This window comes from Podarcis pityusensis, assembly GCF_964106645.2.
Source record: "Podarcis pityusensis genome assembly, chromosome: 6".
Taxonomy (NCBI): domain Eukaryota; kingdom Metazoa; phylum Chordata; class Lepidosauria; order Squamata; family Lacertidae; genus Podarcis; species Podarcis pityusensis.
Window position 1 is genome coordinate 57165094 of NC_138030.1, and position 20933 is coordinate 57186026.

General features: G+C 42.6%; 1 protein-coding gene across 5 annotated transcripts in view; it reads right to left on the reverse strand.

Annotated features, from left to right (window-relative positions):
* The window catches only part of GLIS1 (GLIS family zinc finger 1), a 204017-nt gene that overhangs the window by 137384 nt on the left and 45700 nt on the right, over positions 1-20933 (reverse strand). The gene's annotated exons all lie outside the window — the stretch shown is intronic.

A 20933-nucleotide genomic window follows, 5' to 3' on the forward strand; every position in this document is an offset into this window, starting at 1 on the left:
AAGCTTCAGAAAGCATGTGCTGCTAGCATTCTCTACACATAAAGGTTAGCTCACTTTTTTCTCCTTTATCTTTCTTGAATCTCCTTTTCCTCAGCACCAGAAATCCATCAGAGTTGCCAACAGCATGCTTTGCCTAAGTCAAATTCATTCTGAAGATTCTGCTACGCTTGGCCACAGTAGTCAAAGGGGCAGTTGTTTCAAAGGCCTACAGCATACAAAGGAATAGTGTGGCATGGACTACATCCAAACATGACAGTGGCATCCAAGTAATCCATTTCTCTTGTAGTGCACATCCAGGTCACATTTGAGCTGAATTAATAGACAGTCATAAGTGACATGGGATACAACCTGAATCTACTTCCAATAATACAATGAACTTTCCAAGGAAATTTTAGAGTAGAAGAGGAACAAGCAGGGTGTTAAACAGAATTGCCAAACGCCATACCAAGCTTTCTGTTCCTCTCTGCAACCCTCTGCCCTGCCCCATCGCCTCTAGTATGGCCTCTACTTTCTACTCCACAATTGCAATTCTTTTCCTCCCCAGAACATTGAAACTCAAAAATATGCAAATGCTATTTCCCCTCAGTTGTGTGATCCATGCCAATTAAAAACACACTAGCAAAATTATAAACCCAGGAGAGGAGAAAATCTGAAGGTCTCTATATGTACATTGCTTTTTTTTTCTTTTGCTAGTATTATTTCACTTTGGGGTTGCTATTGCAAGTAAAAATAAAAACTAATGGCAAACTAAAGCCATAAACAAATACAAAAAAATGGTTTGCATAAGGCAAAATTATTAAATAAATGGAAAAATATTGATTCAACTCCAGCCCTTACCAAAATGTCAGCCTCAAATATTTTCTCGGCTTTTGAGTCAAAGATAGTTCCAACCACAGAACCATTGCAAATAAAGTGGTGACATCATTCAGGGGCCACAGAGTCAGGCAAGGATTCATTGCAGTTATGCGGACACACCAAATGGTTCCTTAGCTCATTTGTTCTCAAGACTGAACAATGTCATCATCCTTTAAGCTCTCTTAAAATATTGAAAGACTGAAAATTTAAAGAAATGGGCTAGCTTTTTTAAAACTCCAAAAACTTTAAAAATATAAGTAAACTTTTATAAAGCTTAAACAATAGTCATACACTACTTAACAATTCGGATCTGTGAAGGATCTATCACCGCGGTTGTTACAAAAAATGAAGTGCATGAGCTGTTTATTATAAAATACCTTGCACAAAAATATTAATTCAGCATGTAGGAAGAAAAGAAACTTTTTAATACTCACTTTGTTTGCAGAATGCTATATAACTTTCTTGGTTATGGGCAAGAATATGGAAGTCGTTTGGTTTTATTATAGAAAGGAAACAAAGGCTCCTATTTTTAAATAAATTCAGTAAAAACTATTAAGTAGTCGGCCACAAAATATTTTTGGGATTTTATGTGCACAATGCTTTCAACACTCCCCCCCCCCCTCTCTCTCTCTCACACACACACACACACTAATACTAATAGGTCTGCTTTTCCCCACTTGCCTTTAAATAAACACATTGTTCACTGCATAATTTCCAACCACATCTCAGAAATGGTTGGGGCTTTTTTGTACTAACAGCTTGATTTATCAAATGATGAAGTTGGGCCATTTAGAGTTCTTCTAGGCTCAGGGAAAGGAAGATTAAGGGGGATCTAGCTACGCTCAAAACAAAAAATAAATCCATCCGTTCTTAACCTGAAACTGTTCTTAACCTGAGGTACCACTTTAGCTAATGGGGCCTTCCGCTGCTGCTGCTGCGTCGCTGCTGCCACACGATTTCTGTTCTCATCCTGAAGCAAAGTTCTTAACCCGAGGTACTATTTCTGGGTTAGCGGAGTCTGTAACCTGAAGCGTCTGTAACCCGAGGTACCACTGTAATACAATGAATCCAGTAATTTACAACTTCCCTTGCTCGATGGAAAATAGGGTTGGATCCAGTGAATGGTGAGCAGTTTCCCACATACACAACTGGGTTTTCTCCACACAGAATTTGTCAGTGCCCCCTTGAAAAGAGTGAGGGATATGGTGCAGTGGGCCAAAGGAAGTCAACAGTGGTCATGACCACAAGCAGAAGTCCCTATCTACTCACAAAAGGCACCTCTGGATCAAACCTACACACTCCAGTATCCTACTAGCAAAGCAGGGCTCATTGTCTTTGAACACATGCAGTGTCATCTCTTCAAAGGGGGATTATCATAATAGCCCACCCACCTACAACTGCTTGCAGTTAAATGGGTGTGAATTCTCTTTTTAGAATTAAACACTAACAACTTCATACATAGCTTGCTGCACATTAAGAATATGCTAAGTGAGTACATACACACAGAGAGAGCTGTCCTCAGTCTTTACTGCTCAAGCATCATCTACAATTTGGTTGGTGCATGCACAGTTCCAACCCACATCTCTACATGTACTTTAATTATGGTTTGGCAGCCTGGTTCTTAGTTGCACAAAGGCTGGCTATTAAAGCATTAATTTTCCTTTAGGAACTCAGGTCTCCAACTTCTGTTCTACAATGTAACTCATAACATGCCAAAAGGAGGTTTTTCTTAACCAGACCCATGACAATTGTGTGATGCCACAAATGATAGGTTGTACACCTCACCCAGCACAAAGAATAAGAAGCCCCATCATTTCTAAAGTGCAACTGAATGAGGATGAGCCACTAATAGAAATATGAGCCAGGAAACCTATTCTATTACTATTACTATTACTATTACTACTACTACTATTGCTATTGCTGTCCCACTGGCTTTGGTAACCTATGCCTTCTTCGCTTCTAAGAAGACATTATGGGTTTTATTTTCTAAAGCAAACAGACACAATAAAGTATTCTTCACACAGGAGAGGCAAATACTGTTTCACTTTTATACTGGTGCTGGTTTTTAAAGGCATAGATGGGAGATGGATGGCTATCTCCCTCTCTAATGTCATTACAGAGGGGGCAGGTTTAGTCGTTGTCTGAGGACTATTCCTGCCTCCGGGTCTGGTCCTGACCGGATGGATACTAGAATCAGCAAGGGATACCCACATGACCTGAAGGTGTTGCTGTGCAATGCCAGGTCAATGATTCATAAGACCACTGCCATCTATGACTTGATCATGGATGGAGGACTTGACCTGGCATGTGTAACAGAGACTTGGTTGGATGAAGCAGATGGGCCTGTCCTTGCCACTGCTTGTCCACCAGGTTTCTCTTACGCACAGCAACCCAGGTCATGTGGGCGGGGAGGGGGGGTTGCAGTGATTTTTAGGAAGTCATTAGTTTGCACCAGGCGTCCTATTGGGAAGACCCAGTTTTCCGAGTGCATGTTCTGGAAGTTGGGCAATAGGGGCAGTACAGGATTCCTTTTGGTGTACCGACCTCCCCGCTGCACCAAGGATTCCCTGCCCGAGCTGCTTCAGGTCGTGGCGGATGTTCTCCTGGAGACACCTAGCTTGGTCGTCCTAGGGGATTTTAACATCCATGCCGACACGACCTTACAAGGGGCCGCTCGGGACTTCGTGGAAAGCATGGCCTCCATGGGGCTGTCCCTGAATAAGTCTGGCCCAACCCATAGCCACAGACATGCCTTGGACCTGGTGTTTACCTCTATGGATGTTGGTGATCTGACACTAAGTAAAAGCGAAACGAAAGAAGTGCCATGGTCAGATCACTTCCTGGTGCAACTAGACTTCTCTGCGACCCATCCCCTCTACAGGGAGGTGGGACCAATTCGGATGGTCTGCCCCCGCCACTTAATGGATCCAAATGGTTTCCAGAGAGTGGTAGGGGATGCTTTATCCCATGTTGATGGCCTTTCAGCTGATTCCCTGGTGGCCCGCCGGAATGTGGAGCTAACCAGGGCTATTGACTGTTTGGCTCCGAAGCGCCCTCTCCGATTGCATGGAGCCCCGACAGCCCCGTGGTTTTCCACGGATCTGAGGGCAATGAAACAATCATTGAGACGGCTAGAACGCCGGTGGCGGATAACTCATTCCGAATCTGACCGGACACAGGTTAGAGCTCAACGTCGAGCCTACCAAGTGGCGATAGCGAAGGCGAAGAAGAATTTCTTCACCGCCTCTATTGCATCTGCAGAAAACCGCAGCAGGAGACTTTTTCAGGTGGTTCACAATTTAGCGGAACCACCTGCAACATCGGGGCCCAGTACGGGCCACATGTTCTCCTGTAATGATTTTGCAAAGTTTTTTGCAGATAAAATCGCTCAGATTCGGGAAGAAGTAGACTTCACCGTCGGAGCAGGGCCGGGGTGGGAGAGTGCTAGAGTCCTGTCTAGTCAAGTTGCGTGGGATCAATTCCAATCTGTTACCTCCGAGGATGTGGACAGGCTGCTTGGACGAGTGAAGCCAACCACCTGTCTCCTGGATCCTTGCCCATCCTGGCTTATAAAAGCTAGCCGGGAAGGACTGGGCGATGGGTTTCGTGGGGTGGTGAATGCTTCCCTCCGTGAGGGAGCCTTCCCAGACCCGCTGAAAGAGGCGGTTATTAAACCGCTTCTTAAAAAACCATCTTTAGATGCGGCCACGATGGCCAACTATCGCCCAGTCTCAAATCTTCCATTCTTGGGCAAGGTGATTGAGCGAGTGGTTGCTGAACAACTCCAGGCACACCTGGAAGAAGCGGACCATTTGGATCCCTTCCAGTCGGGATTCAGGCCTCATCATGGGACTGAAACTGCCTTGGTCGCACTGGTTGATGATCTCCGGCGGGCTAGGGACAAAGGTGAGAGCTGTTTCCTAGTTCTGCTGGATCTCTCAGCGGCGTTTGATACCATCGACCATAACATCCTTCTGGACCGTCTTGAGGGGCTGGGAGCTGGGGGCACTGTCATACAGTGGTTCCGCTCCTTCCTCCTGGGTCGTGTTCAGAAAGTGGTGGTGGGGGATGAGTGTTCAGACCCCTGGGCTCTCACTTGTGGGGTGCCTCAGGGTTCTGTCCTCTCCCCCATGCTTTTCAACATTTACATGCAGCCGCTGGGAGAGATCATCAGGAGGTTTGGGCTGGGTGTTCATCAGTATGCAGATGATACCCAGCTCTACCTCTCTTTTAAATCAGAACCAGTGAAGGCGGTGAAGGTCCTGTGTGAGTGTCTGGAGGCGGTTGGAGGATGGATGGCGGCTAACAGATTGAGGTTGAATCCTGACAAGACAGAAGTACTGTTTTGGGGGGACAGGAGGCGGGCAGGTGTGGAGGATTCCCTGGTCCTGAATGGGGTAGCTGTGCCCCTGAAGGACCAGGTGCGCAGCCTGGGAGTCATTTTGGACTCACAGCTGTCCATGGAGGCACAGGTCAAATCTGTGTCCAGGGCAGCTGTTTACCAGCTCCATCTGGTACGTAGGCTGAGACCCTATCTGCCTGCGGACTGTCTCGCCAGAGTGGTGCATGCTCTGGTTATCTCCCGCTTGGACTACTGCAATGCGCTCTACGTGGGGCTACCTTTGAAGGTGACTCGGAAACTACAACTAATCCAGAATGCGGCAGCTAGACTGGTGACTGGGGGCGGCCGCCGAGACCATATAACACCGGTCTTGAAAGACCTACATTGGCTCCCAGTACATTTCCGAACACAATTCAAAGTCTTGGTGCTGGAGACTTCCGGTCGGCGCCATCGGTTAATGGCGGATTTCCCTCCGAGCTCCGGAGGGGGTCTGCTTTACAAGTTCGGGTCCTGTCGCTACGGCGAAGCGGGGACCCTCAAAAATTACAGGCGCGGAAGCCTGTGAACAAGGAGGCTCGGTGGGCACCATCGCGCCCCCCCGAAATCGCAAGGGAGCCTTTTTAAAGGCTCCGGAACGGCAGCGGGGGGAGAAGCGGTGCTGAGAGCCGCTACCCAGCTTGTAAAGCGAAGCCGCATCGCCATAGCCGGAGAGCGCCGATTCCTTCCTGAAAATTGGATTACAAAGTAAAACCAGTGAGTAAGACTGACTTAATTGGGATTTACAATTATCTTTTTGAAATTTGGCTGAAAACGGGATTGGTTTAAAGTAAGGAAGTCAGCCTTTCCCGGACTGCATAAGGATAAAGCAAAGAAGGATTAAAAGCTGCAACCATTGAGAGATCGCAAAGAGTGAAGAGAACCAGACATAAACTGTGAATTTTCCCCCTTTTGGTAGGCAGGAGCAAAAGGGGGAGGAATTTGGGATTAGAACCTGCCAGAAAAAGATTTTAAAACTTTTTATCGCTGTGTCAAACACCCCTGAAACGGACTGCCGGGGCAAAGGAACCTGGAGAGAGAGAACTGTCAGTGAGTTGTCACTTGGATTGTTACATTGTTTCAAACTACTCAGCTCAGGAGAGACATTAAATTACTGGTTTGTTGAACTCTGAAAATATAAGAACTGTTACAATTGACTATTGGGAAACCTCAGGGGAATTTTGGACTGTAAGACATTTTGTTTAATTTTGGAAACTTTGTTCCCCTAGAGGGCACTTTGATAACTGTTGCAAATTGGGCTGTAACTATTAAGGCAGTGGAAATTTCCCTTGAAAAACAACTAACAGCTGCGAGAGTGACCTTGGCTAGGCATGAGTGGTGCATCAGAAGAGACAACAACCAGGTCTGGGAGACAATACAAAGCAAAACCTTCACAGCGAAGAGTTTCAGTCCCAGGCATCCCAGTGGCACCAGCTGCAACTGGTCAGACAAGAACAACAATGTCATCAGATCCTGTAACACAAGCTTTGGTTAAAATAAATGAGTCTTTGGAATCTTTGACAAAGCAGGGGGCGGAAAATAGTAGAAAATTGACAGAACTCTCAATCAAACTTGATCAGAATACACAAAGTGTGAATGAATTAGGGAAAAGGGTGACATCTAATACAGAATCTATTAATAAAATATTAGAGGACTCTGCTAATATACGTAAAATCGCAGAAGAAGCCAAAGTCTCTGCTGATGAGGCTAAAGTCTCGGCGGATGCTACACAGGAAAAAATTGTACCAGTTTGCAAAAAGCTAGAAGATCATACATTGGCCCTGTCTATGCTTGAATTGGAGAGGAGAGGTAGAAACTTAAGACTACGAGCGGTGCCTGAAAGTGAAGGAGACAACTTGGCGAACTTCCTTTCTAAAGAATTCTCTGATTTTTGGCAACAGGAGTTAGAGAAGGAAGAAATTAAAATAGTCACTGCTTTTAGACTGGGAAGAGCACAAGGCAGGAAGAAGCCAAGGGATTGCCTAATAACATTAAGATCAAGAGAGGAGAGAGAAAAAATATTGAGCTTGCATTTTCAAAGAACACTCGAGATTGAAAAGTCTTTTGTGGAGATCTTTAAAGATATCCCAAAGGAAATTCTAGACGCAAGAACATACTATAAAGAACTGGTCGGATTGCTGAAGAAGAACGAAGTACCTTTCAGGTGGGAATTCCCGCAAGGCCTATCTTTTAAATTCAAAGGTAGGAAAATAAGGATAAGATCAGTAGAAGATCGAGATCAATTTTTAAATCACTACAGGGAAGACCTTCTGAAAGGAACAGTCGGAGAGGAAATAACATCAGAAACGAAAGACGCAACAGACATTTTAAACCTGACGTTTGGACTGAAATCACCGACAGAAGAAGAACAACTACTCGGAGCGACAGGAGGTAAATAGCTTCAGGATGGCCCTGCAACTTCTAAGCTGGAATTGTAATGGACTCAACCTTCCGCGAAGGAGGAAAAACATATTCCATTTATTGAAAAAAGAGCAGTTGGACATAATTTGTTTACAGGAAACTCATATAACAAGATTGCATAGGAAATTACTCGTCAATAAGAGATTAGGCCAAGAATTTATTTCATCGGATAAAGTTAAGAAAAGAGGAGTGGTAATCTATGCAAAAGAAAAACTTTCCCCAAAGTTTATATTTAAAGATGAACAAGGAAGATATTTGGCAATTGAAGTGCAAATTCAAGGTGAAAAATTTTTGATACTAGGGATCTACGCACCTAATGAAGGGAAGTCAGAATTTTTTAAGAAGTTGCATGAGACATTGTTGGACTATTTGGATTACAAATTAATTATGATGGGAGATATGAACGGAGTGGTATCTACAAATATGGATAAAGCACAAAGACAGGCAATTACCAGAGATGGGAGACTACCAAAGACTTTCTTTGAAATGACTGAAAATATGGACTTGATTGATATATGGAGAACAAGGAACCCTCTCGAGAGAGAGGGAACCTTCTTCTCTGAAGCAATGATGACCTGGACCAGAATCGATCAAATTTGGATTACTAGTGGGTTGGCTCCAAAGATTAAGAAAGTGGAAATCTGCCCAAAGACTTGCTCCGACCATAACGCCGTGAAGATGGAGATGAAATTTACAGTAACTGGTCAATTCAGATGGAGGATGAATGACAACCTATTTCGAGATGAGGACATCCATAGAAAGGCCCAAAAAACTTTAAAGGACTATTTTGAAATAAATCTAAAAACTGATGTAGAAAAAAGAGTGATATGGGACGCAAGCAAAGCAGTGATGCGAGGATTTTTAATTCAACAAAATTCAGTAAAAAAGAGAAAGCAAAATGAGAAGAAGGATAAGATCTTGGAAAAGATAAAAGAAGGAGAGAAGAAATTGAGATCAAAACCAAAGTCCCAGGAGATTCTGAGAGAGATTAAGTTATACCAGACACAATATATGGAATTGATGAATCAAGAGATTGAATGGAAGATAAAACAAATGAGACAAAAGACTTTTGAATCAGCAGATAAATGTGGTAAGCTTCTGGCTTGGCAACTGAAGAAAAGACAGAAACTAAATACAGTTACAAGCCTAGAAGTGGATGGAAAGAATATTTCTAAACCTAACGAGATAAGAAACTGTTTTTTGAGTTATTTTAAAAAGCTATATTCACAAGGACCGCAGAAGGAGGAGGATATAGATGAATTCCTTAAAAAGTATGGACTACAAAAAATCTCCTACCAAAGTAAGGTGGATCTAAACCAGAGAATAACAGATCAAGAGATAGAGAGTGCCATTCAAAATATGCAACTGGGCAAATCTCCAGGACCAGATGGACTGACTTCCAGATACTATAAAGCTTTGAAGGAGTGGTTGGTACAACCATTAAAGGAAGTCTGTAATGAGATCTTGGAGGGGAAAAGGGCACCAGAATCGTGGAAAGAAGCGTATATTACACTCATACCAAAGACAGAGACTGAAAAGACTCAACTTAAGAACTACCGCCCAATATCATTACTTAATGTGGATTATAAAATTTTTGCAGACATTCTGGCAAAAAGACTGAAAAGAGTGTTGATGGAGAAGATTCATAAGGACCAAGCAGGCTTTCTCCCAAAAAGGCATTTATCAGATAATGTGAGGAACATAATAGACATTCTGGAATTATTAGAGGTGAATATAAACACTAAAGCAGTTCTGATCTTTGTGGACGCGGAGAAAGCCTTTGACAATATTTCTTGGAGTTTTATGAAAAAGAATCTTCATGGGATGGGGGTAGGCCAAGGATTTGAGAATGGTATGGGTGCCGTATACGCTGAACAAAAGGCTAAGTTGATTGTAAATAATGTGATAACTGAAGAATTTAAAATAGAAAAAGGGACACGACAGGGGTGCCCAATTTCCCCTTTACTTTTTATTTCTGTTCTGGAGGTGTTGCTTAATATGATTAGAGATGACCAGCAGGTTAAAGGTGTACAGGTCGGAGCCAAACATTACAAGTTAAGGGCCTTTGCAGATGATTTAGTACTTACTTTACAAGAGCCAGACACTAGTACAAAAAGGGTGTTGGAGCTAATTCAAGAATTTGGTCAGGTGGCCGGATTTAAATTGAATAAACAAAAGACTAAAGTTTTGGAAAAAAAATTGACAGTCATGGAAAGGGAGAAGTTCCAGAATGAAACAGGTTTGACAGTGGTAAAGAAGGTGAAATACCTAGGGGTCTATTTGACATCTAAGAATTCGAACTTGTATAAAGACAATTATGAAAAATGTTGGTCGGAAATTAAAAAAGATCTAGAAATATGGTCAAATTTGAGATTGTCAATGTTAGGCCGAATTGCAGCTATTAAGATGAATGTATTGCCTAGAATGTTATTTTTGTTCCAAACATTACAAATTCTGGACAAGATAGATTGTTTCAAGAGGTGGCAGAAGGATATCTCGAAATTTGTCTGGCAGGGCAAAAAGCCCAGAATAAAATTTAAAATACTGACGGATGCAAAAGAAAGAGGGGGGTTTGCCCTGCCGGACTTAAAACTGTATTATGAAGCAGCAGCATTTTGCTGGCTGAAAGAATGGATGCTCCTCGAGAATACAGATATCTTGGACTTAGAAGGTTTTAATAATACATTTGGTTGGCATGCATATTTATGGTATGATAAAATTAAGGTGCATAGGGCCTTTAAAAACCATATTGTCAGGAAAGCATTATATAACGTTTGGATAAGATATAAAGATTTGTTGGAAAGTAAAACCCCTAGATGGTTGTCACCTTTAGAGGCTACAGCGCTGAAAAAGCTTAATATGGAAGCTGAATGGCTAAAGTATTGGGAAATTTTGGAACAAGATGGAGATAAATTGAAGTTACAGAGTTATGAGAAATTGAAACCCAAGGTTCGAGATTGGCTCCATTATTATCAAATAATGGAGGTGCATAAACAAGACAGGAAAATTGGATTCCAGGTGGAGAAATCAAAATTAGAAATCGAACTGTTAGAACCCAATACTAAGAATTTGTCAAAAATGTATAATTTGCTGCTGAAATGGAATACACAAGATGAAATAGTTAAATCAGCTATGATTAAGTGGGCACAGGACATTGGTCATAACATTATGTTTGCTGACTGGGAATGGTTGTGGAACACTGGTATAAAATTTACGGCATGTAATGCCTTAAAGGAAAATATTATGAAAATGATCTATAGGTGGTACATGACCCCAGTCAAGCTAGCAAAAATTTATCATTTGCCTGATAATAAGTGTTGGAAGTGTAAAGAAACGGAAGGTACTTTTTATCATCTTTGGTGGACGTGCCCGAAGATTAAGGCTTTCTGGGAAATGATATATAATGAAATGAAAAAGGTACTTAAATGTACTTTCCCTAAGAAACCAGAGGCCTTTCTCTTGGGCATTGTCGGCCAATTGGTGTCAAAGAAAGATAGAAATTTCTTTATGTATGCTACGACAGCAGCAAGAATACTCATCGCAAAGTATTGGAAGACAGAAGAATTACCCACCTTGGAAGAGTGGCAGATGAAGGTAATAGACTATATGACACTGGCTGAGATGACTGGCAGAATCCGTGAGCAGGGGAAAGAGACGGCGGAAGAAGATTGGAAGAAATTTAAAATTTACCTTAAGAACTATTATAAAATTGAGGAATGTTAAAATGTCGAGGTTTGGAGAAAGAAAAGGAGATTACAGCGACATAAGATTAAGTTGAAGAAAAGAATAAGAAAAAATATATTTGATAAAATTAATTAGAATTTGCTGAAATAAATTTTGGAAATTGGGATGTAGGAAGGGGAGGTTTGGGGGAGTCCGAGAAGAGAGGGATATGAAAAAAAGGTTATGAAATTTTACATGTTTGTATGTCTTTTTTTTATTTGTTTGTATTGTTTAAAATCTTTCTGTAAAATCAATAAAAAATTTTACAAAAAAAAAAAAAAAAAAACAAAGTCTTGGTGCTGACCTTTAAAGCCCTAAACGGCCTCGGTCCAGTATACCTAAAGGAGCGTCTCCACCCCCATCGTTCTGCCCAGACACTGAGGTCCAGCGCCGAGGGCCTTCTGGCGGTTCCTCATTGCGAGAAGCAAAGCTACAGGGAACCAGGCAGAGGGCCTTCTCGGTAGTGGCGCCCGCCCTGTGGAACACCCTTCCAGCAGATGTCAAAGTGATAAACAACTACCTGACATTCAGAAGACATCTTAAGGCAGCCCTGTTCAGGGAAGTTTATGTTGGGAAAAAGCACCAAGGCAAAAGCCAGCTCCAGATGGCTGGAATGCAAAACAGGATGTTATGTTTTGCAGATGTACTGTTGGAGAAAAGGTGGAGCCTATTCTCTGTACTGAGCACCGGATGTTAGCTCAGTGTGTCATCTGACCTGTGCTGGAAGTACAGGGGAGGAGTTGTGACTCTTCTGATGGAGTCTGAAGGGAACAGTCACATTTCTATGTACTGCTGAGTGACAGGAATAAAACATGTAAATAGGACTCCTGTCTGTCTCATTTCCCCTCCCTGGGGAGAATGCAGGGAGGGAGAGAAGCAGAGAAGCAGAGGGTGTGTTTTCCTCACATCTAATGAGGGAAATCGCCGGTTTATGACCTAGCCTGCCGGGAGACGCAGCGGAGAGGTCATCAAGTATCTCACTCAGTTGCCCGGGGGAGGCCAGTTTACCTCTGACTGTGAGCTGAGATACTAACATATGGCAGCCTTCGGATGGTTGCGATTCATCGGACATCTGCATGACAGGCTGGTGGATTGTCCTCCTCTGCTCCAAGGAGGAAGAGAAGCGTCTGAAAGAAGCCAGAGGCTCAACAGACAGCTGGTGGAAAGAAGAGGTGTTTTCCAGAGCAACAAAGTTCAAGGTATGCTGCATTTCGGGCTAAAAGTGTGAATGCAGTTTGATTAATTCACTGGTTCACGGAGCTGCGTTTTGGAAAAACAAAAGCTCCGGGAGGAAGAGGCCTGCAGCTTGAAGGCTGAAGCCTGCATTCCACAAATTCTTGTGGTTGATAAACTGTCCTATTGAAATGCATTGTTGCTAAGTAACGGAAAGTTGGAAAGTTACTGGCAAAGGGGCTGGACTGTGAGTGTGAGCCTGGGAAAGCGAAACAAAATCAGAGAATGTTTTGGCTACAAGTTTACGTGCCCTTGGAAGGGACTTTCCATAGCAGCCAGAGTTTAGCTGCCAGGTGCAAAAGAGCGTAAACAACTTGCAGTTTGCCTGCCTGAGTGAGAAAGGAAAAAAACAACTGTTGGATTTTACAGCTTGTTTGACAGTGTGAGCTGGAGGCTTGGCTTCAAGATGGATGCCAAGAAAGGGGGAGGTCTGCCTTACCCACCTCCCTTAACCAATGACAATTATTCATCTTGGTCTGTAAAGATGAAGGCCCTGCTGCAGAATCAGAGGCTTTTTGATGTAATTGAAAACCCCATCCCTGCAGCACCAACCAGAGGTTGGGAGTCACAGAATGTAAGGGCCAGGACTGCTATAATTCTGTGTGTCTCAGATGATCAGTTGGTGCATGTTCAGCATTTAGAAAATGCGAAAGAGGTTTGGGACACGCTGCGTACAACGCATCAGAGAGATGCTGGTTCTTCAGCGTTGCTGTATTTTGAGAAATTGACCAATCTGAGACTTGCGCCTGATGGAGATGTTCAAGCGCACCTGACAGAAATGAAGTTTCTGCGTCAACAGATGGTGGAACGCAATTTCCGTCTTCAGGAGGAAGTGTTTTGCTTCATGATGATAAACAGCCTTAACCGCACCTACAAGGTTGTTGCCAGTCAGCTTGGTTCCCTACCGGCCGCGCAGCTGACCGCGGAGAGAGTGTGTGCTGTGGTCCTGAATGAACACGACAGACTTGCTGCACTGGAAGTGAAAGACAGGGGGAGGGAAGAACAGAGTTCTAATTCCCCCACTGCTGATGCTACTAGGGAGCATGGTGTAGCATTCAGTGCTGTCCGATGCTACAATTGTGGACAGACTGGGCATCTACAGCGAAACTGTAAGAAGCCGCGCCAGTCAAGAGGAGCAAAGAGCAGCTCTACGAAGCCTGAGGCGTCAGGCAAAAGCCGTACCAAGTGCCAGGTGAAACCTGCAAAGGCTATGATGGCGAAAGGAACCACGCCAGATGTTGGGAACTCGTTCATAATTGACACGGGCGCGACGGTTCATATGTGCCCGCACAGACAACTGTTTTCGACGTTGAAGAAGCAAAGCTTCGCTGTGAAACAGGCCAACGGTCAAGAGTTGGAAGCAACAGGAATTGGGACTGTGTATCTTGAGAGTCTGAACTTGACTATAAGTGATGTTTACCTGGTTCCAGAACTGAGATTTAATCTGCTGAGTGTGTCGCAGATTGCAAAGAAAGGACTGAAACTGACCTATGATGCTAAAAGCTGCAAGATCTACAAAGATGGAGAACTGTTTCTTACTGCCAAAGAGAAAGATGGACTGTATTTGTTGACTTTTGATCAAAGTGATTACATGAAATGTAATTCTTCTGTTTCTAACGAAATCTCTCTTGCAGGTGTGACCAGTGTGAGCACCAGGAAGCTGACCAAGAAGGTCGACAGAGCATTTCAGCGGGTGTATGCTGATGTGATTGGTCCTCTAGAACCATCTAGAGGCAGTGCAAAGTATTACCTTTTGTGTGTGGATTGTTTCACTAATTATTCTTGGGTTTATATGATGGAGAAACCGCAAGAAACTTTAGAAAAGTTTCAGGAGTTTTGTGACAAGGTTAAAAATATGCATGATGCTAACATTGATTGTCTTTTCACAGATGACAAGCAAGTTTTTCTGTTACAGAAGTTTCAGAAGTTCCTGGATGGAAAAGGGATAGACCACAAAATTGCTGTTTCGCCAGAAGCGTGGAACAGGGGGGGTCTGTGTTAGAGTGAACAAAGAATTGCAAAAGGGGATGAATGCGCAATTGCTGAGTTCACATTTGCCACATGAATATTGGGCCGAATCGCTAGCGTCCTATCTTCATGTGTGGTTGAGAAAAGTCTCAACAGAGTTGGGATGTTCTCCTTTTGAGAAGTTGTTCAATAGAAAACCTTCTGTTGCCTATTTTAAGGTTTTCGGGTCTCATGTGAGAACAGAAGCTCCAGGTGGAGTAAAGAATGCCAAAGGCATTTTTGTGGGTTATGAAAAAGGTCTCTACAGAGTAATTTTGTCTGAATCTGGTCAGGTGATTCTCACAAAGTTCCTAGAGAGTGCTCCAGAGCAAGAGCGGGTTGTAGAACACACATTTCCCACAGGAAACGATTCAGATGATGATGATGATTTTTCTGATGTCACAGATTACAGTGGTACTGATGATGACAGTGATAGCTCAGAGAGTTCAGTTGTAACAGTCATTGAGAGGAAATCTCACACAATGGATAGACCTTCAAAGGTGAAGGAAGAACCACTGATAGCTACTGGTTCTCAACAGAGTCCAAAGGTTGAACCAGTGAGCACAGAGGATCAGAACCTCATACGCAGGTCTGAGAGAGTTACAAAGGGTGTACCACCAAAGAGGTACTCAAAAGAGTTTGCTAACTTAGCTGTTGCATGTGTTGCTATTGTTAACAACTCAAAGCAGGTTAAAGCAGTGTCTAAGTCAGAGACAAAGACACAACAGAGAGTAGCAAGCCAAGGTAATGCAGAGGCACTCATTCCTTGGAAGCCAGACAACCAGAGAGGTACACTGGTGAAACCAGTGGTGGGGAGTTCCAAGGGTGGAACTGAAACAACAGGGGACTGTTATATGTATAACAACTGTTTGTTCTCTTCTCTGGATCATGTTTTGCCAATTGATGCTTTTGGGGGAGGATGTTGGGAAAAAGCACCAAGGCAAAAGCCAGCTCCAGATGGCTGGAATGCAAAACAGGATGTTATGTTTTGCAGATGTACTGTTGGAGAAAAGGTGGAGCCTATTCTCTGTACTGAGCACCGGATGTTAGCTCAGTGTGTCATCTGACCTGTGCTGGAAGTACAGGGGAGGAGTTGTGACTCTTCTGATGGAGTCTGAAGGGAACAGTCACATTTCTATGTACTGCTGAGTGACAGGAATAAAACATGTAAATAGGACTCCTGTCTGTCTCATTTCCCCTCCCTGGGGAGAATGCAGGGAGGGAGAGAAGCAGAGAAGCAGAGGGTGTGTTTTCCTCACATCTAATGAGGGAAATCGCCGGTTTATGACCTAGCCTGCCGGGAGACGCAGCGGAGAGGTCATCAAGTATCTCACTCAGTTGCCCGGGGGAGGCCAGTTTACCTCTGACTGTGAGCTGAGATACTAACAGTTTTTAACGTGTGGTATTTTAGTGTATTTTTTGGTTTCTATGGAAGCCGCCCAGAGTGGCTGGGGAGGCCCAGCCAGATGGGCGGGGTATAAATAAATTATTATTATTATTATTATTATTATTATTACTAATTCCTCTTACATAGCATACTCTATTGGCAAGTGAAGGGCTGTTGCTAGGCAACAACAGTATAGCTGAAAGAACAATGGATCTGGAGTCCCATACACACAAAAAAGCTTCAACTGTTGCCTTCTCCCCTTATTTCCTTCCTGTCCTTTGCTCTTATACTATGATCCCAATGCCTGGAACAAGGCCCGTATCTCTGGTAACAGATAGTTTCTAATTATCCTAGCCTCATCTTACCTGCTGCTCTGATGCCACCTGACACTCCCCTACCAATCTTCTTCAAAATTCATGACCTTTTCTCTAATTTCTGTCTCAATTATTAGACATAATGGCCTCTTCATACATTACAAAATTTCCCATACATTTACCAGACAAGAGAGAGATCTAAAAAATAAATAACTGATAGGATATTTATTGATGATAGCTCATTTAACAGTGGCTAGGTTTAGGGGATAAAGAAGGCTGATTGCCGAAGAATTGATGCTTCTGAATTATGGTGCTGGAGGGGACTCTTGAGAGTCCCATGGACTGCAAGAAGATCAAATCTATGCATTCTTAAAGAAATCAGCCCTGAGTGCTCACTGGAAGGACAGATTGTGAAGCTGAGACTCCAATACTTTGGCCACCTCATGAGAAGAGAAGACTCCCTGGAAAAGACTCTGATGTTGGGAAAGATTGAGGGCACAAGGAGAAGGGGACGACAGAGGACGAGATGGTTGGACAGCGTTCTCGAAGCTATGAACATGAGTTTGACGAAACTGTGGGAGGCAGTGGAAGACAGGAGTGCCTGGCGTGCTCTGATCCATGGGGTCACGAAGAGTCAGACACGACTAAACGAATAAACAACAAACATGGATCATGATCAAGATGGGCAGGAGCCTAGTGACATGAGCCTTGGATACCTGACAGCAAATGCAAAGCAGGTAGGGGCTATAGTTTTGTTGTCAGAACTAGCACCTTTTCAGTGCCTGCAAGAAAGCAAAACAGAAAAGCTAGTGCCATTTGTACACAGTTGTTCCTTTTCAAAGAAGAGCTGACTAATGGCAATGAGTGTAATCTGTTTTCTATTTGTGGTGCCAGCCTTGTTTGGCTTGCGCAAAACACAGCTCTTTCTCTGGTAAACAAATAAACTATAAACCAGTGACCCAAAGAATCTTGGAAACTTTGCTGAAATCAAAGAGCTCCTCTCTTTGAGAACTGGAGTCTTTCAAAAGGTATTGCAGTCCAGATGCTGTATCATGGATATGCTGTTGTCATGCAGAGAGGTAATCTCTATTTTCTTGGCCGTGCCTTATGTAAAAGGCTGAAGGAGAATGAATTAATTTGTTTCCTTTGTGTCCTTTTACCATCCCACCCTCAAGAGGTTCATGATGAAGCAGTATATGATTAAAAACACAAACAGAAAAGCTGTTCTTAAAGCTAAGAAAACAAAATACCTGGCATTCGACTGAGCCAGAATAAAATGAAGTACATTAAAGTGAAAGATAAGAAACACAGACAAAGCTGTCAGAGTGTTAAAATGACATTATTTGGAAGTTCTGGGGAGATGATGAAATAAGATGCTTGCTATAGGTTTTCTGATTAGGTGGTCTATACATTTTTCTATAGATACAAATAGAAGCAAAGGCTTCTAGCACTCTGTCTTCAGACAAAGGTCAACACACAGGCACTCATTTATTCAATTCAGCATTAACATCCCGCTTTTCCCTTCTGTGGAAAGCCCAAGCTGGCTGAAAACCACCAACAATAACATAAAAAAGCAATACACACACACTGTGTACAAGTAGAATGAACTTTTATTCACACAATGGAACTTCACCTTTCTCTCCTTCCCCCCAGCAGCCCTCCAGCACCCTCAAAAATCTGCTCCAGAGAGCCTTTCGCCTTTTAAACTCCTCTGCACACAGCCAAATCTGCTTGTTGTGCTGGCAAGCAACCACATTGGAATCCAACCTAAATTCACAATATTATATCATATCATCACCACACTATTGAAGCGGTAAGTATTTTATTATTTCAACAGACAAAAATGAGGTACGTCAAAAACAGCAGAAGATAAATACAGAAAATAAAAAAATAATTAAGAACTGAAAACAGAACAATATATAATTCAAAGCTACTTGTACTCTGAAAATGTGGGGACTTGGTCAGTTCTCACTACTGGAAGCACCTGTTTCACTTTCATTTTATTATAGATTGCAGCAGAAGTGCTAGAGAGGCTATTTTGTTTTCCTACCTCCTTGTCTCTAGGAATGGCAGGCAAAAGCTACCAATTCACAGTTTGTAGATTTGTTTAGGAATTTTATAACTGAGCCTTCCACTGCATAGGGAACAGCCCAAAGCGAATATTGTTTGGGCAAAGTTACTGCTTTACACACCTTGCAATTAGGGAGGTCAATAATTAGGTAAGGAGGATAATGTTACAGAGGGAGAAGGTGAAGGATCTTTATGTGTGGAGTTGCCACTGGCTGTAGAACACAAATATTAAAGTGGCTTCTGGCCTGTACCCAGACAATCTGCACAAGCATTATGACCATGATCAAATGCAGACATCTGGCAAGTCAAAGTTCAAGTCATAGCAACCCAAAAATCAAGCCATCCAGCTCAGGCTAAAAAAAATCAACCACCTTCAAAGATGGATTTCTAAGACTCTGGGATATGTATGTCTCCTAGAAAAAAATCTGAAGTGTTTATGGTTTGTTTACAAAATAATGGCTTGTTCTGTTAACCTGGAAAACTTGTTGATAACCCCAAAAAGTAAAACAACTGTGCACTGTGAGAGAGGGAGTGCAGTAGAGATTGCGACAGTCTTTGCAAGAAGCCCATGCAGTGTGTCCTTGAAGACACATAAGAAGGCCAAAAAGCTTTATTTTTGCTTAATTTTGAGTACTAATACAGTGGTTGAAATATATTTTCTGTCTCAGAGATAAAGCAAAAGATATTACTCTGGCAATAGTCAGCTCAGCTGTGAAACCATTGCCAAATTAAAGAAAATGTTTTGCACAGCAGAATTAAATCCCACCCAACTTCATTTCTAAGAATTGGCTGGCACCGATGTTTGCTGTTAGAATATTAATTTGCAGAACAAATCCAGCCACCAAATACACTTCATTAGGGATGGTAGTAAATAAAGTCCTGATGTGATTGGTGCAGTGCAATGACATTCCTTGGGAAATAAATATAATTCTAAGGACTGCTTGGTTTGCTGCTGTATCCTGGCTTGCAGTCCACTAATGAAAAAATATGAAATACAAGGACAGCCTGAACAGGCAGAAGGATGCAATGAGCCAACAACAGTAGCTGATTAAAGTGTTGGTTGTTTCACCCATTTAAGAAAAAGAAAGAACAGCCTGCACCTTTTTTACCTTCTGCATTTTTCCTAGGCCGGCACACTGCCAATCCCATAATAATGGTTTTCAAGAAATGCCCCTGACAAACAAAGATTCTCCCTTTGCCAGATCACAGTATTTACAAGCAAGTCCAAATCTGTGAGAAAATTCAATTGAACGCAGATGGCAGGAAATTCCTCCAAAATGACAGTGGCCAAATGCAAACCACAAGACATGAAAATAACCCAACATACTAGACATGAAGAACATAGCTTATAGATTTTTTCCTCATGCAATTCGCAATCTGTGATTGATTACTGGGAAGACAGGCTGCAGATTTATTGGACTTCTGTAGAACAAGTATTCCATTTGCAACAATTAAACCGTCCGTGGTTGAGAAACGGATTAGAAGAGTGGAGAGGCGGTTCTGACACATAATGCAAGTTCACTGCAGTGAAACAAGGCCAGGTATGCACAGACACGTATACCTTTTCCCACACTTACATATGTATTGCACAGCATGGGATCTGGTATGCAGTTGGGTTTCTTTCAAAACACACATGGGCGCATCCACATTAAGCTTCTAGGGACATCCACATTAAGCTTCAAGCAAGTCTCCAGTAATTCAGCGACATTAAAGATCACTGCATGGTGTGAATAAGTCTTTCCTTTTGCCTTTCCGGAAGATTTCAGGATTCAGCTTTATTGAATATTATGTTCCCCAAATCGCCATTTTTCTAAACTAACAAGCCCAAAATATTGCAACCTTTCATCATAGCGTAGGCACCTCCATCCCCTTGATCATTTTGGTTGCCCTTGTTGGCATCTTTTCCCACCACACAGTATCTTTTTGAAAACTGTTCACTATCTATCAAAATAATAAATAAAATAAAATTTCAATAAAGCATGTGTTTGTATATATGCATGCTCAACAAATGAGTTTAGTTCTCTTTGCCCAGCAAATGACTAGCCCTTCAGGTTGTGCTACTCTGTCTTCTGCTGAGATGGATATAGTTTTCAAAACACCAGTTCTGGAAAATCTAATCTGTTTTTAACTTTCATATTTGTGCAGGTTGGGGTCACTGAATTGGCTCATCTACCAGCTCGTCTTTTCATGTGCATGGCCACTGTAATAACTAAGGTACTTTATTTTACTTTAGACTGCTAATAAAAAGAACCTGTGTGAATGTTCAAGACAAATGTACATTCCTTTATCATTACTCATTGTGGCATCTTCTCTTTTGGCATCAAGCAAGCAGCTTTGTAGGACAATTATTATTCCATCATTGGCAGTAAGGTACCAGTAAAAAATTTCCCCGCTTGTAATTCTACCCAGATCTTCCTTCATTCTGTCCAATGCTGCTCATTTCTATGTTTGGCTCTTGCATTTTTATTTTTTTTAAGGCACGTGGCGGAGGGCAGTGAATGTGCAGAAGAGGAGGCTGACAAGTGCAGAGTTTGCTCCACAGAGG